The sequence below is a fragment of the Moschus berezovskii genome, chromosome 7 (assembly GCF_049115385.1).
Source record: "Moschus berezovskii isolate FMDL1 chromosome 7, NW_MosBer_1.0, whole genome shotgun sequence".
NCBI classification, from domain to species: domain Eukaryota; kingdom Metazoa; phylum Chordata; class Mammalia; order Artiodactyla; family Moschidae; genus Moschus; species Moschus berezovskii.
In genome coordinates, this window is record NC_142466.1 from 96,715,825 (window position 1) to 96,729,307 (window position 13,483).

The 13,483-nt window shown below is 45.0% G+C and overlaps 1 long non-coding RNA gene across 1 annotated transcript in view; it reads right to left on the reverse strand.

The window, feature by feature from the left end:
* Nucleotides 1-8,604: 8,604 nt before the first annotated feature.
* The window catches only part of LOC148777424 (uncharacterized), a 57,987-nt gene continuing 53,108 nt past the window's right edge, over nt 8,605-13,483 (reverse strand). Inside the window, exons 3-4 of the long non-coding RNA XR_016037775.1 lie at nt 11,200-11,264; nt 8,605-9,894 (exon numbers count right to left, since the gene is read on the reverse strand). This is a non-coding gene — a long non-coding RNA (uncharacterized LOC148777424). The remainder of the gene's footprint in view (nt 9,895-11,199; nt 11,265-13,483) is intronic.

Sequence of the window (13,483 nt, forward strand, 5' to 3'; positions counted from 1 at the left end):
TGGTATAAATTACACTTAGAAGGATTCTATTTCTTGTTAGCAACAACCTGGCCCTGGGAAGAGTTGGAAATACTTCAATAAACAATGCAAACAGAAAACCTAACAACTGGAGCCAGAAAAAAACCAAAAACCAGGCTCAAACTATGGTCCAGAGGACAGGCTACCGCTTGGTTGAGGAGTCAAGAGAGGGGGCCCTGGGGCCCAAGATTCAGGGTGCATTTATCCCTGTCCTCTTCCTTTCCCCCCCTCTCTTTATCTCCCCATTTGGAATATCCTTTGCCTTATTTGGATCAGCAGTTGGTTTGGAGTGATCTAACTCCAAAAGGTGGAGAAGGCAATGGCAAGCCACTCCAGTACTCTTGCCTAGAAAATCCCATGGATGGAGGAGCCTGGTAGGCTGCAGTCCATGGGGTCGCTACGAGTCAGACATGACCGAGTGACTTCACTTTCACTTTTCACTTTCATGCATTGGAGAAGGAAATGGCAACCCACTCCAGTGTTCTTGCCTGGAGAATCCCAAGGACAGGGGAGCCTGGTGGGCTTCCGTCTATAGGGTCACACAGAGTCGGACACGACTGAAGTGACTTAGCAGCAGCAGCAACTCCAAAAAGTAATGTGTCTTTCACGCTGAACATCCCTGTTTTCTGACAGCGGCAGCACAAGTCACTCTTACGGGGGCCTTCATGTAGCTCTCCAGACATCTCTCATCACAGGCACCGTGAGCACTGACCTGCAGGCCACGAGTCTGCCCTGGGATGGCTCAGGCAGCCACAGGCAATCCTTCAAATCACCTCAAGAGCCTGGTCCAGCCAGAGAACTTGCCAGTCACAAGTTAACAAAAGCAAATGCCTCGAAGGCAGAGATAAAAAGGAAAGCAAGAAAAAGTTTGTTTTTTCCTTTGGACTGATTCTTTCAGAAGAAGACAGAATTCTGCTAGAATGAGAGACTTCCAGTGAGGCCAGCAGCTCCAGAACAAGGAGGTCTCCAGCCTGGGGACGTCCGTGTCCTCATGGCTTTGTCCTTCTGACCTGCTGAAGCAGTGGGCGTCCACGCTCATGTTGGTTACCAGTCTGAAGTCGTTGTCCACAGTCACTCTGAAATGCCACCTGTCATATTGGCTTCCCAAGCTGCACTTGTGCTTCACAGAAGCCACATTTCTGAGGAATTAGGCAGGAAAGGGCAGAGCACAGGTTTGCTGTGTTCCCAGACAGCAGATGGGTGGCAGTGGCGGCTGGCTCATATGCTGGAGCCACTGAAAGCCACCAGCAAACCCCAACCTGTTCTCCTCACAGAAGAGGCAGCTGCTTTCACCAGAGATGCAGAAAGCAGACTAAGAGTTGCTCCCTGATATTTTAGTTCCTCTTTTCAACAAAAGAGGAAGTTGACGGCTCTCAGAAGTGTCATTTTATTCTGCTGTTCACTAAATGAGTTTCTGGTATTTTGGAGAAGAAGCTGTAGAAATTTTGGAGGAATTCAAGGTGGATGAACACCCACCTCCGAGGTCCAGTGGCACCAGTCCCAGGCTGTGCTTCTGTCAGGGACTCATAGGACGCCTTGTGATCATAGTGCAGCCATGTGGTCTGGGTTGCTTCACTAAACTCTTCAGGTTTAGTGTATTTTTCAGGTGCGCTTATCTCGTGTATAGCCTGAGGATAATTAGCCTCCATCTCACAAGGCTGCGGTTTCAATTCCATGCAGTATTGCATATTGTTGTTGTTGTTTAGTCTCAAAGTGGTGTCCAACTCTGTGACCCCACGGACTGCGGTGTGCCAGGCTTCCGTGTCCTCCACTGTCTCCCAGAGTTTGCTTCAATTCATGTCCATGGAGATGGCGATGCTATCCAGCCATATCATCCTCTATCAGCCCCTTCTCCTGCTCTCAATCTTTCCCGGCATCAGGGTCTTCTTTTCCAATGAACTGGCTCTTCACATCAAGTGGCCAAAGTGTTGGAGCTTCAGCTTCAGCACCAGTCCTTCAGTGAATATTCAGGGTGGATCTCCTTTAGTGTCGACTCCTTGCTGCCCAAGGGACTCTCAAGTGTCTTCTCCAGCACCACAAATTGAAAGCATCAATTCTTTAGCATTCAGCTTTCTTTATTAGGCATCAGGCAGAACACAGGTTGTATCTGTCTCCCTGGGTCCTCAGACCTCTGCTGAAGCAGGTCACCCTCCCAAGTACCCTTTTCTGAGACAGCCAAGGAGGAAGGAGGCCGAGGGAGACAGGAAGCTGGCAGTGGCACCAACCTTCCTCCTCTGTCCACCTGGGACCAGGAAGCCTGTGTGGGAGGCGGGCTGTGTGGAAAGGAGGTCGGCTGGTGCTGGACACCTGGGGAAAGGTTGTCTGGGCCCCACTGTCAATCTTTCATCAGGTTCCTCCAGGCCCCTGTAGTGTGAGTGTGTCTGTGGGACACCTGCATACTTAGAGGCTGGTTAAGAAGCAGACCAGATTAATCCACCTTATTAGAAATACAGAACCCTTTGAGATAGCTGTTTAAACCCCTCACACACACATACACAATTTTCTTCTGCAGCAGACACTCACTCCAAGCCCTCCCCCTCTGATGGATGTGCAGGTTTATCACCTTGAAAATGAAGTCTCTGGGCAGCCCCTTCCCACAGGCTCCTCTTTCAGAGTGTAGTCACTGCAGCAGCTCAGAAATGACCTTCCGTTCCCAGCAGGATGAATCCCAGGCTACATGCAGGGAACTGGCTCACATGAGAGAAACAGGTAACAAGCAGTCTATTATCCTGGCATCACGCTTTGCTGGAGGCACTTTGAAAGCACAGAAAAGTAGCCCCAGATGCCTCCTGGCATGTCAGGAAGCTTTTCAGAAGAGAGTATGTCCATGCTGAATCGAAAGATGTGCCTGGTGTTGTTAGAGAGACGCTGTGAAAAGTGACATCCATGGGAACAGAGGATGAAATGGAAATCCTGCCCTGGGGACACATAAATGACGATGTCCAAGTGAGTCATTATGAAGGTGGCCCTGCACAAAGCCTCCAGGCCACTCTTCATGCTGAGTACCCATCTCATGCCTGCACATTGTCCAGCATCACGTGAAACCGCAGGAGCTTTGGACAGGAGCCTCTCCAGGAAGTTTGCGGCAAGACACCAAATGAGAAGCAGGCTCCTCCTGGAGCCACAGATTTCCTGCTTACTCAAGACCAGGTTCCCCACAGGCCCTGAAAAGTATCCGGTTCTGTGATTCTCACATGTAAAGCAACTAAATGCTTTCTTCAGATAACATTGAGTGTGAGTGCATGCCAAGTCGCTTCAGTCATGTCCAACTCTTTACAACCCTATGGACTGAAGCCTGCCAGGCTCCTCTGTCCGTGGGATTCTCCAGGCAAGAATGCTGGAGTGGGTTGCCATGCCCTCCTGCAGGGGAATCTTCCTGATCCAGGAATCAACCAGGGTCTCCTATGTCTCCTACACTGGCAGGTGGGTTCTTTACCACTAGTGCCGCTTGGGCAACACTAACATTGTATACAAAACCCTAATATAAGAAACCCATACAAGAGTAGTCTCTCTGACTTCAGAGATGCTTCAGCAAGGTACACCTTGCTGGAAACCCAGTATTCCTCAAAGTTCACTTGGAAAATCCACTGTGCCAACTCAGGCTGCTCATGGGTAGAGAGGGGACTAAGGCCAGAAAAGCTGGTCTTTCTATCTGCCTCCAGAGGAAGACTGAGCCTATACCTTGGAATCATTCTGCAGATACTGTTCCAAGGCCAATGCTGATGTCTCCTTCAGGTCTTTGGTCTCCATATTCTGTAAAAGTGCTGGGAAGTGCTCAGGATGCTTTATAAATGGGGGATAAGGAATTAGGGAGACTTTTGTATCAAGGGGAAATCCTGGGTGGCTCAGTGGTAAAGAATCTGCCTGCAATGCAGGAGACACAGGTCCAATCCCTGGATCGGGAAGATCCCCTGGAGAAGGAAATGGCAACTTACTCCAATATTCTTGCCTGGGAAATCCCATGGAGAGAGGAGCCTGGGAGGCTGCACACAGTCCATGGGGGTCTCAGAGAACTGCCATAACTTAGAGACTAAACAACAACAACAATTCTTGTATCAAATATCTGCCCTCTGTAACAAACCATGCCAGAATTTAGTGGCTTGAGACAACAATGCTATTTCTCATGGTTCTGTGGGTTGACTGTTAGTCTCAATCTGGTAACTCATATATTCAGCTGAAGATAGTGCTGCCATTTTCAGTGGTCCCATCTCAAAGAGATGGAGGCATTGGGCCAGGGCAGGCTTCCTTCTCAAATACCCTGTAAAGTCTCAACAAATCCATCCAGCTAATTTTTTAAAAAATTTTAATGAAGTATAACTGATTTGCAAAGTTGTGTTAGTTTCAGATGTATAGCAAACTGATTCAGTCACCCATACAGATAAATTTGCAGTGCATTCTACAATCACTCATTCATTCAACAAGCATTTGTTAGAGAGCCAGGAACTGAGGAGAAGCTGGTTGGATGGACACTATTCCTGACCTTTCTGAGTACACATAAGGGAAACAGGTAACAGTCAATTATCCCAGCATCACACTTTGCTGGAGACATTCTGAAAGCACGTAAAAGTAGCCCCAGATGCTACCTGGGCAGGTCAGGGAGCTTTTCAGAAGAGTGTGCATCCGTGTTGATTCTTGAAAGATGTGTCTAGTATTGTCAGAGAGATACTATGAGAAGTGACATCCATGAGAACAGAGGATGAAAGGGAAGACAGTGGTGGGTACAAAAGCTTGTCTTGTTTAGGAGATATCAGGAAGAACTTCACTATTGAAAACAGTTCTTTCTTAAGAATAAGTTGTCACACAAGCAAAAGGGCCATTTTTAATAATAAGAGGAAGAAAATATTGAGTGAACAAAAGTCTGAAGCACAGGTTTTATCCAGGAACCAGTGTCTTTGTATGTATGTGGGTGGGCAGATTGGGAAGTGCCCATGAGATCACTGGTTTATATAAAATTTGGGCTTGATTTATTTACTATGGGCTTGAAAGTGAAAGCGACTCCGTGGACTGTAGCCCACCAGGCTCCTCCATCCATGGGATTCTCCAGGCAAGAATACTGGAGTGAGTTGCCATTTTCTTCTCCAGGGGATCTTCCCGACCCAGGGATCGAACCCAGGTCTCCCGCATTGCAGGCAGACGCTTTAACCTCTGAGTCACCAGGCTTCATTTCACCCAAATAACTTGAAACTCTTAAGAAAGGCATCCGGTTGTGGTACAAGGATGCCATGATGTCTCAGAGTCCCAGTTTCTGGCTGACTTTATCCTCTGCCATACTGAGAACTGACTCTGAGTTCCCCTGTCTTGGGACATGGCCTCCACCCTCAGGGTCCCCTCATCCTGGGACATGGTCTCCACCTTCTGGATCCCTTGGGGCCAGGACATGGACTCCAACCTCAGGGTCTCCTCATCGTGGGACACAGCCTCCATCCTCAATACAGAATTAGAAGTCTCATTTTGTACTCTGGAAACTAACACCCAGTAAAAAACTAGATTCTTGCTAAGGCAGAAAGAAGCAATGGATGCTGCATAGAAAATCGACCATTTCTCCAGGGGAATCTGGCCGAGATACTAAAGAGGCTGAATCCACAAAGGGTGCAGGAGGGGTCTGAGAGCAAGCTCTCCTCTCCTTGTCTTTACCAGGAGACCACGTGGGGAGAAGCATACATAGTAGAGACATTACATGTAAAGTTTCTAGTGAAAGTGCAAGTCGTGCAGTCATGTCCGAATCTTTGTGACCCCATGGACTATACATGGAATTCTCCAGGCCAGAATACTGGAGTGGGTAACTTTTCCCCTCTCCAAGGTATCTTCTGAACCCAGGGATTGAACCCAGGTATCCCACATTGTGGGCAGATTCTTTGCCAGCTGAGCCATAAGGGGAGTCCAAGAATACTGGAGTAGGTAGCCTGTCCCTTCTCCAGCAGATCCTGACCCAGGAATCAAATCAGGGACTCTTGCATTGCAGGGTAATTCTTTACCCCTCAAATGCCTTCATAACTAAATTCCTTTTCTGAAAGCATCAAAAGAATAGGCTATGATATGTCATTGTAGTTTCCGATTGAGTTTTAGTTAGAGATTGTTGTTAATTCTCTGAACCTTTTACAAAGAGGTTGTATAGATGGACTGTGAAGACCCACTTTCCCCATAGAGCTGCTTGTGGCTGTCCTAGCAGAGTTTCCAGGGAAGCCAGAAGTGGAAAAATCCCCCATCTCATGCCTGTATTTCACCATCATGCTCTAGTTAATTAAAATCACACAAGACTATTTTCCAAGATCCATAAAATTCACCCTATCTCTCTGAGTCCATAACACAGCAGTAAGCAAGCAAATCTGGGCCAGTTTTTCTCCATTTGATTTGTTGATTTTGGGTGTCACTCCCAAGTCAACAGGTTCTCAAACGTAGTTTGGAAGTTTGCTGTGTATGAATTTTGGTATTCTTTGAAGCCCGAGTAATAAAAATGCAAAATGTAGTGGCTCTGATAACAAAGAAAAATAAATGTGATTGAGGAGGGGGAACGTCATTTGAGTTCTGTTCCTGGCAGTTCATACAAGTTCATGGTTTTTGTTGACTTAAATTATGTGCAGATATGAAGTTGACAGGACCAGCTGACTCATATTTGAACTTTATCCTTTTAAATCTTGTCTTTCCAAACTGGGGCATGTCAAGCCAAAGCCCCATGCCACGGGGATTGAGTGGCAGTTAGTTTTGAGTTGTGTAGGGCCGGATGGTTGTGTCCTTGAGGGCAGGAGCATCCATGCTGGTAAGCTCCCTGTTTAGGCACGGCTGCCTGGCTTGCCTCTATGTCTGAAGTGGTCCATCCATGGGACACTGAGGGCAGCTGTCCCATCCACTTAATGGCCTCCTCATGAGGCTAGAGTTATGATAACGGCTCTCCAGGGACAAACACATTGATGCAAGACTTGCCTCCTCTCCTCCTGTTCTTCCAAGAATAATAAACAACTCCGTATCCAAACTCTGGGCTGATGTGTATCACAATCCAACACTGGGTTGTGGAGACATGGAAAGAACAACAACAAAGATGGCCTCCCACTCAATTGAGAAATTCTGCTACTTAAAGCTTCAAACAATGAGTTGATGTTTGTGAAACAAGAGCTATAACTGTGAGCCCCTCCCAAGAAATAAGGCTAAAATCTGACATCTGTGTGAGGATCATGATCACTGCACCCATGTTTCAAAAATAATGTATATTAATAGAAAATTGGAGATATAGTGAGGCTAACAGATCAAGATATGACTGCCACTGAAAATAGACTTTGTTACTCACAGTTCCCAAGAGGGAGGGACATGCTGTACCCTACAGGGCCACGTGGGGAGGAATCAGGGTCAGCCAGAGGCTAATGAAGAGGGGGTAAGTATGGGCCAGAGAGACTTTATTGTGGCTTCCAATGGAGGGACTATGCAGTTTGCCTCGTTTGAATAATTTCAGTGGGCTCTGGGGCACAGGGGCTGTCCCTGGCTGTCTGGTACCAGATCCTAGGGTGATTTGGGTGGATGGTTAGTGCACTACAGTATGAGAGCCTGATAGAGGAGATGGATGGGTTGGACTGGGGATCTGGATTGATCAGTTGCATTTAAAAAGCGTGTTCCTGGAAGAACATGGAATATGCTTGCTTACTCTCTTTAGTATTGGCTAACTCTGGGAGGGGCAGTCCCTCCAGGATCAGGAAAGCCCCACATGTCAAAACTTCAGAATACTGAAAAGACGTCGATAACATAATGCAGCTCAGGGTGGTGAGGCAGGAAAAGGATCTTGCGGAGCTGTGTATATTGGAGAAGGTATGGAGGACAGGCACAGTGCCTGCAAGTCTAGAAGAGGGATAAATGTCAGGTGCTTCTCCTGCAGTGCAAGCCCCAGTCTCTGGGAGGCAGAAGATCCTGGGGAGCTTCGACAAAGGCATTTGCCAGTGAGCACTCCAGAGGCAGGCTGGGCCTCTAATGAGGCAGTTAGCCTGACACCAGGCAGCACCACCCTGGCCTGCACGGTGGAGGAGCATGTGAGTTTCTAGTAGAAGTTGTGCTTCGCACCAACTGATGACCTTTTCGGGTCTTTTAACTCCTTTTTAAATACAGAAAATATTTTTTTTCCTGAAGATGTGGATGAAAGGGCAAAACTTTGAGGGACATTCATGCAAAAGAAGTCGTACCCAGTGCCTATGGAGTCACACCCTAGAGTTCTTGATTTAGGTCTGTCAGGCCAACTCTCTTCCCTGTTATACTCAGAGTAACAAGGTCAAAGCTTCTGCCTCAAACTGTCCAAGACTCCTTTGTATAGTAAGTTTAAATGTACACTGTGTGGATAGGATATGAGAGCAGGGTCTTCTGCCCCAGGGATTCCCACAGACAAAGCATATTTCCCTTCCAGAGACTTTCACTTCTTCATGGGCCCAGTACCTTGCAGCTTTGTACCTGCTTGGTTCCCAGGTGCCCTGGGCAGTGTCCAGACTATCCCAGGAGGTGAGTGGTGGGGTGAACAGTGACGTGTCACCCTGCACCCCCAGCAAAGGTTGGGCTGGCTTCAGGCAATAACCAACCCAGGGCCTTTTGGAGTCCATGTGGCAAGGTTTACTAGGCAGGAGCATCTAGTCTGCTACAATTTGGGCAGGTGATATCTTCCATTCAGTAAGGGTGTACGATTTCTGACAAGTTCCACAAAGTTATTTGTAATAAACCTTGTTCATGACCTGTCCACACCACACACAGGCACTTCCCAGGGGTTCTGCAGTCTTTGAGGTGACAGTAGCCACGTTTCCACTCTAAGAAGTGGAAGTGCAAGCATCCTCCTTGTCCGACTAGGGGCTCCACGACCACAATCTCTCACCTGACTTCACAGCAATTCATGTATTATACAGACTAGGAGTGACCATCCCTGGCACACATGAGGAGTAGGGTCTCAGAGGGCCAACAGTTTTAGTCTAAATGAGATGCAAGCTCAATATTCCTGACACTGAATCAAGAACTACTTTCCTGGTGATTCTGTCACAGCCATAGCTGCGAGGAGCTCTAATCTGAAGTGTTACGTTCAGGATGCAGGACTCACTGAGCCACACTCATACCTTAGAACTATCTTAGACACCTTAGAACTAAAACATAAAGGAAATCAAGTGATTTTTACAACTCAAAGACCCAAAGGCAGGGCTGACTTCAGGGAATAACTGACCCAGAGGCTCAAACGCCTGAGGGGGACTATTTTCCTCCCTCCAATTCTCAGAGGTACTCTCTTAGTACTGACTTTCCCTTCATCTCAAAAGGGTGCCAGCAGCTTCCTCTTCCTACTGCCAGGTTCCACCAGGGAAGCAGGGGAGGAACTTGTTTCCCTAACAACATAATGCCTTGCTCTTGAGTGTTGTTGAACCTGATTGGACAGGCTCAGGCCATATGATCATCTCTGAATCAATCATGGGGAGTTTTATATCCTGATTGGCCAAAGGCCAATATGGCTTGCTCTTGGAGGCTGGATGGGAGGTTGTGATAATTCCTTCCAAAACACAAGCCCAGAAGAGGAGGCTTTGCCAGAGACAGTAAGAGGAAGCATTCAGTGTCTTATTCCTGAAACCGTGATGCCCTAATCTGGCCTTAGTACATACTGGGTTAGTAAGTATTCCTAATTATCAATATCCAGTCCCCAGAGATTTATGACATAATGGAATTTATCCAAGAGAATTCAGTGGCATTGGTTGGCAGCTTTGCAGATGACCTCTGAAATCCGGACCACACAGTAGGTGTCCTCTGCTTCCTCTATCGGTGTATTCCTCCTCACAGCAACCACGTTGCCTTCAAACATTCAGATTCTCTCCTGTCCTCCGTTGATGACACTGATTCTCTTGAGAAACAACTTGTGGTATGCTGGGGGCAATTATTCTGCACGAGAGAGATGTCAAAGAGGTTAAGTTTTTTTAAAAATGTTCCTAAAATGATCTGATGAGGTACAATCTCTCCAAAGCCCTATTCTGATGCCATAAAATAACTAAATAAAGCAAATAAATAATAAATAAAACAAAACAAAGTTACCCCAGAGCTGGGTATCTCCAATACATAATTTTTAAGAGTGGCAGAGCTAAAAGTGAAAAGGAAAAAAGACTAGTGATATAAGTTGTAACCATAATTACATATATTCTTAGGCACCGGTTTGGCTAAGAAACCCAACTTCTGTAACACATGAAACTCTGGTTGTGTTCTGTTCCTGTCACTGTAGATTTGTGTTTTTCAGGCCAGATATGACAAAGCTATTTATTTTGTCTCAAATGCTATGTCTATCATAAGGACTTATGACCACCACATAGTCATCTATCCTTTTTCCTAAGAAAGATGAAGTGAGAAGAAATTTAGCACCCTTTCCCACTCAACTACTATTTTCTCCAAAAAGAAAAATCAGATCTAGAGCTCTAAGCAAAAGTTGGGGTGACTAATCACTATTAAAAAAAACACAGGTTGGCAAGTTTCAAAAAAGTACAGTCATTCAGGTATAAGAAGAAAGACTTAATATGACTCAATTTATTAGAAGCCATTCAGCATGACCCCACATGCCACATTAAAGAAACTAGATACAATTAAGTGTTCCTGTTCTCAAAGATCTTACTCATGGAAATGGAGCAGAATTTATTTTATCATCAACCACCAAGTAATCAATGACTCTTCTCTTAAAGGTTCCTTAATTGCCAAAGGTAAGACTGCACGCAAACCAATCTATTGAAACTTTGTATGGAAACAGATATTCTCAAATAAGATTACTTAATCTTCTGGCAATATCCTCATTTTCAGGATCTGGTCAATCCCTGCCAAGACCATCCTGTGACTGCCTCCAGCCCTTGTACCCTCTAAACCATGTCTACATGGCATCTGCCCCATGCCATCACCCACAGTTTCCATGCTGTGTGGTCTTCCTTGCTGCAGCAAACGAGAAATCTAGCATTGCCCACTACAGGTTTGTTCCTGCTGGTTTGTTAGCTGATATTGATGTCAGTTACAACTGTTATAATGTACATATGGAAAACACAAAATTGTATGACAACAGAATTATCACCATATTTCATCTTTTTTCCAGTTACTTTCAGTTTTCTTTATATTTGTATGACTCTGCTGAATACACTTCATAGTATTCATTTTAATCAGGAAACATTTTAAACCCAACCAGTACAGGTAAGGATATACCAGACATTTACATACCTACAATGACCAAGATACTTGTAAACATCAATACTTGTAAACATTTTATCACCATGCTTCAGATCCTAGGAAAAGCAAAAAGTAATAAAATATTAGAAATAAAGTTAAAATCCCTTTATCATCTGCTTGCCCTCCCTCTTGCTGCAGAGGGAACCTCTGGATTGAATGAAATTCGTATGTGCTGTGAACAGGCCCTATGGATTGTGTATTCCCAAATAAGATGGATTATTGCTTTGAATACTTTTTAAAATATGTGAAGTATTGATGTTACTCTTCATATACCATTTTGTAGCATACCTTTTCCTTGAATTATTATTTTTTGTTATTTTATCCTTTTTTCATGTAGTTTAACTGTGCTATATTATGAGCTTCCCTGGTGGCTCAGCTGATAAAGAACCCACCTGCTAATGCAAGAGACACAAGAGATGTGGGTTCAATCCCTGGGTTGGGAAGATCCCCTGGAGGAGGAAATGACAACCCACTCTAGTATTCTTGCCTGAAAAATCCCATGGACAGAGGAACCTGGCGGGCTACATACAGTCCATAGGATCCCAAAGAGTTGGGACTGAATGACTGAGCACAAGCATAGTATAATTGTACTGGTAAGTTGCTCTCTAAGGGGGTTGTAGAGTTTGAGGAAATGCATTTCCTGCTGCCTTTGGCTGCCTCCCCAGGTCAAATAGGGTTTGTCTGCAGTGGTAGTCCTGGCCATACCCCACCCCAGCTGTCTTTCATCTGGGACACACATAAAGGAGTTTGCTCTTAAATCTTGTGACTTCAAGAGTAACTTTCTGATCTCGCATTGCCCTGTTCCAGGGTGGAGTTCTGCCTGCTCAGGGAACGTTCCTAGAGACACAGCCTGGAGCCCATCAGTCCTCTGCTCACTGTTACTCCCATCCTTTCCCTGATTCTGTCTGCTATCAGCACACTGTTATCCACAGGAAATCTTTCTGCCTAAAATATTTAGATCTGTTTCTGTTTCCTACCCTGAACTCTGACCCCCACATACGCCCACCACCAATGTTGAAAATTTTTTATTTTTCTTCAGTATTAGTGGACTGCTTTCTGCCTATCTGATAAGTGGAAAGATGATACTTAAGTGCTGTTTTGAGTTTTATCTGCTGAGTATCGTCTCATTTTTATAATCCATTTGGGTCTTTTCCTTTCTAATATATCTATTCATATTCTCTGCTTATTATGTTAGACAGGCTAATTATCCCTACATACTATAATAAATAACCCCCAAATTTTAGTAGCTTAACATCAAAAGAAAGTTAATTTTGCTCACTGAATGTTGATGTGAATCAGCTCTTTTGGGAGTCTGGGTTTGTTCTACTGAGTGACTCAACCATCTTAGGATCCTTGCCTTCAGTCATGAGGACAGAAGAAAGAAAACAAGACTTTGTGCTTTTGTTATCTTTCTGTAATGATGTTGTTTTTAAATACCATGTACTCAGTGAGTGATACAAACACATTGTAAAATTTCAGTTTTCTAATAAAAAATTTTGAAAATTAAAAAATAAATAAAATATAAAATATTATGGTTTCGTTTAAAAAAAGAGAGAGAGAGAAAACATGGATAGTGATATGAAGCATTTTAGAAACCAGGCCTGGGAGGGGCTGCCCACACTCCATTGGCCAGAACTCAGTCATATGGTCAACTTAACTTCAGAGCCAGGGAAGTGTTAGGGTGTATATGGATTAAAGTGAATGTTATTACTCTCTGTGAATTCAGCCGCGATGGTCATAAACCATCAGTCGACTCCTCTCTGCCCCTACACTGAACATTCTCATATCCCTCCCCAAGGAAACCATACAAAATGTCATCAAGTCCCTGCATCCAGCCCAGAGACCAGGTGATGGATATCTCCCTCCATTAGGACCAACTGGGAAAGCACTTAATGGACTAAAAAGTCAAGTCATCCCAATCTTCCCCATAATTTTTTTTTTTTTTTTTGCCACAAGGGTGGTATCATCTACATATCTCTTAAAATTAATTTATTTATTTTAATTGGATGATAATTGCTTTACAATAGTGTTATGGTTTTTGCATACATCATTATGAATCTACCACAGGTATACACGTGTCCTCCCATCCTGAACCCCCTCCCACCTCCCTCCCCACTCTATCCCTCTGAGTTGCCCCAGAGCACTGGCTTTGGGTGCCCTTCTTCAAGCATTGAACTCGCACTGGTCATCTATGTTATATATGGTAATGTACACATTTCAGTGCTGGATGTTATGGCAACAGGAGAGTGGTGCAGGACACCTGCAGGAAAAGCTG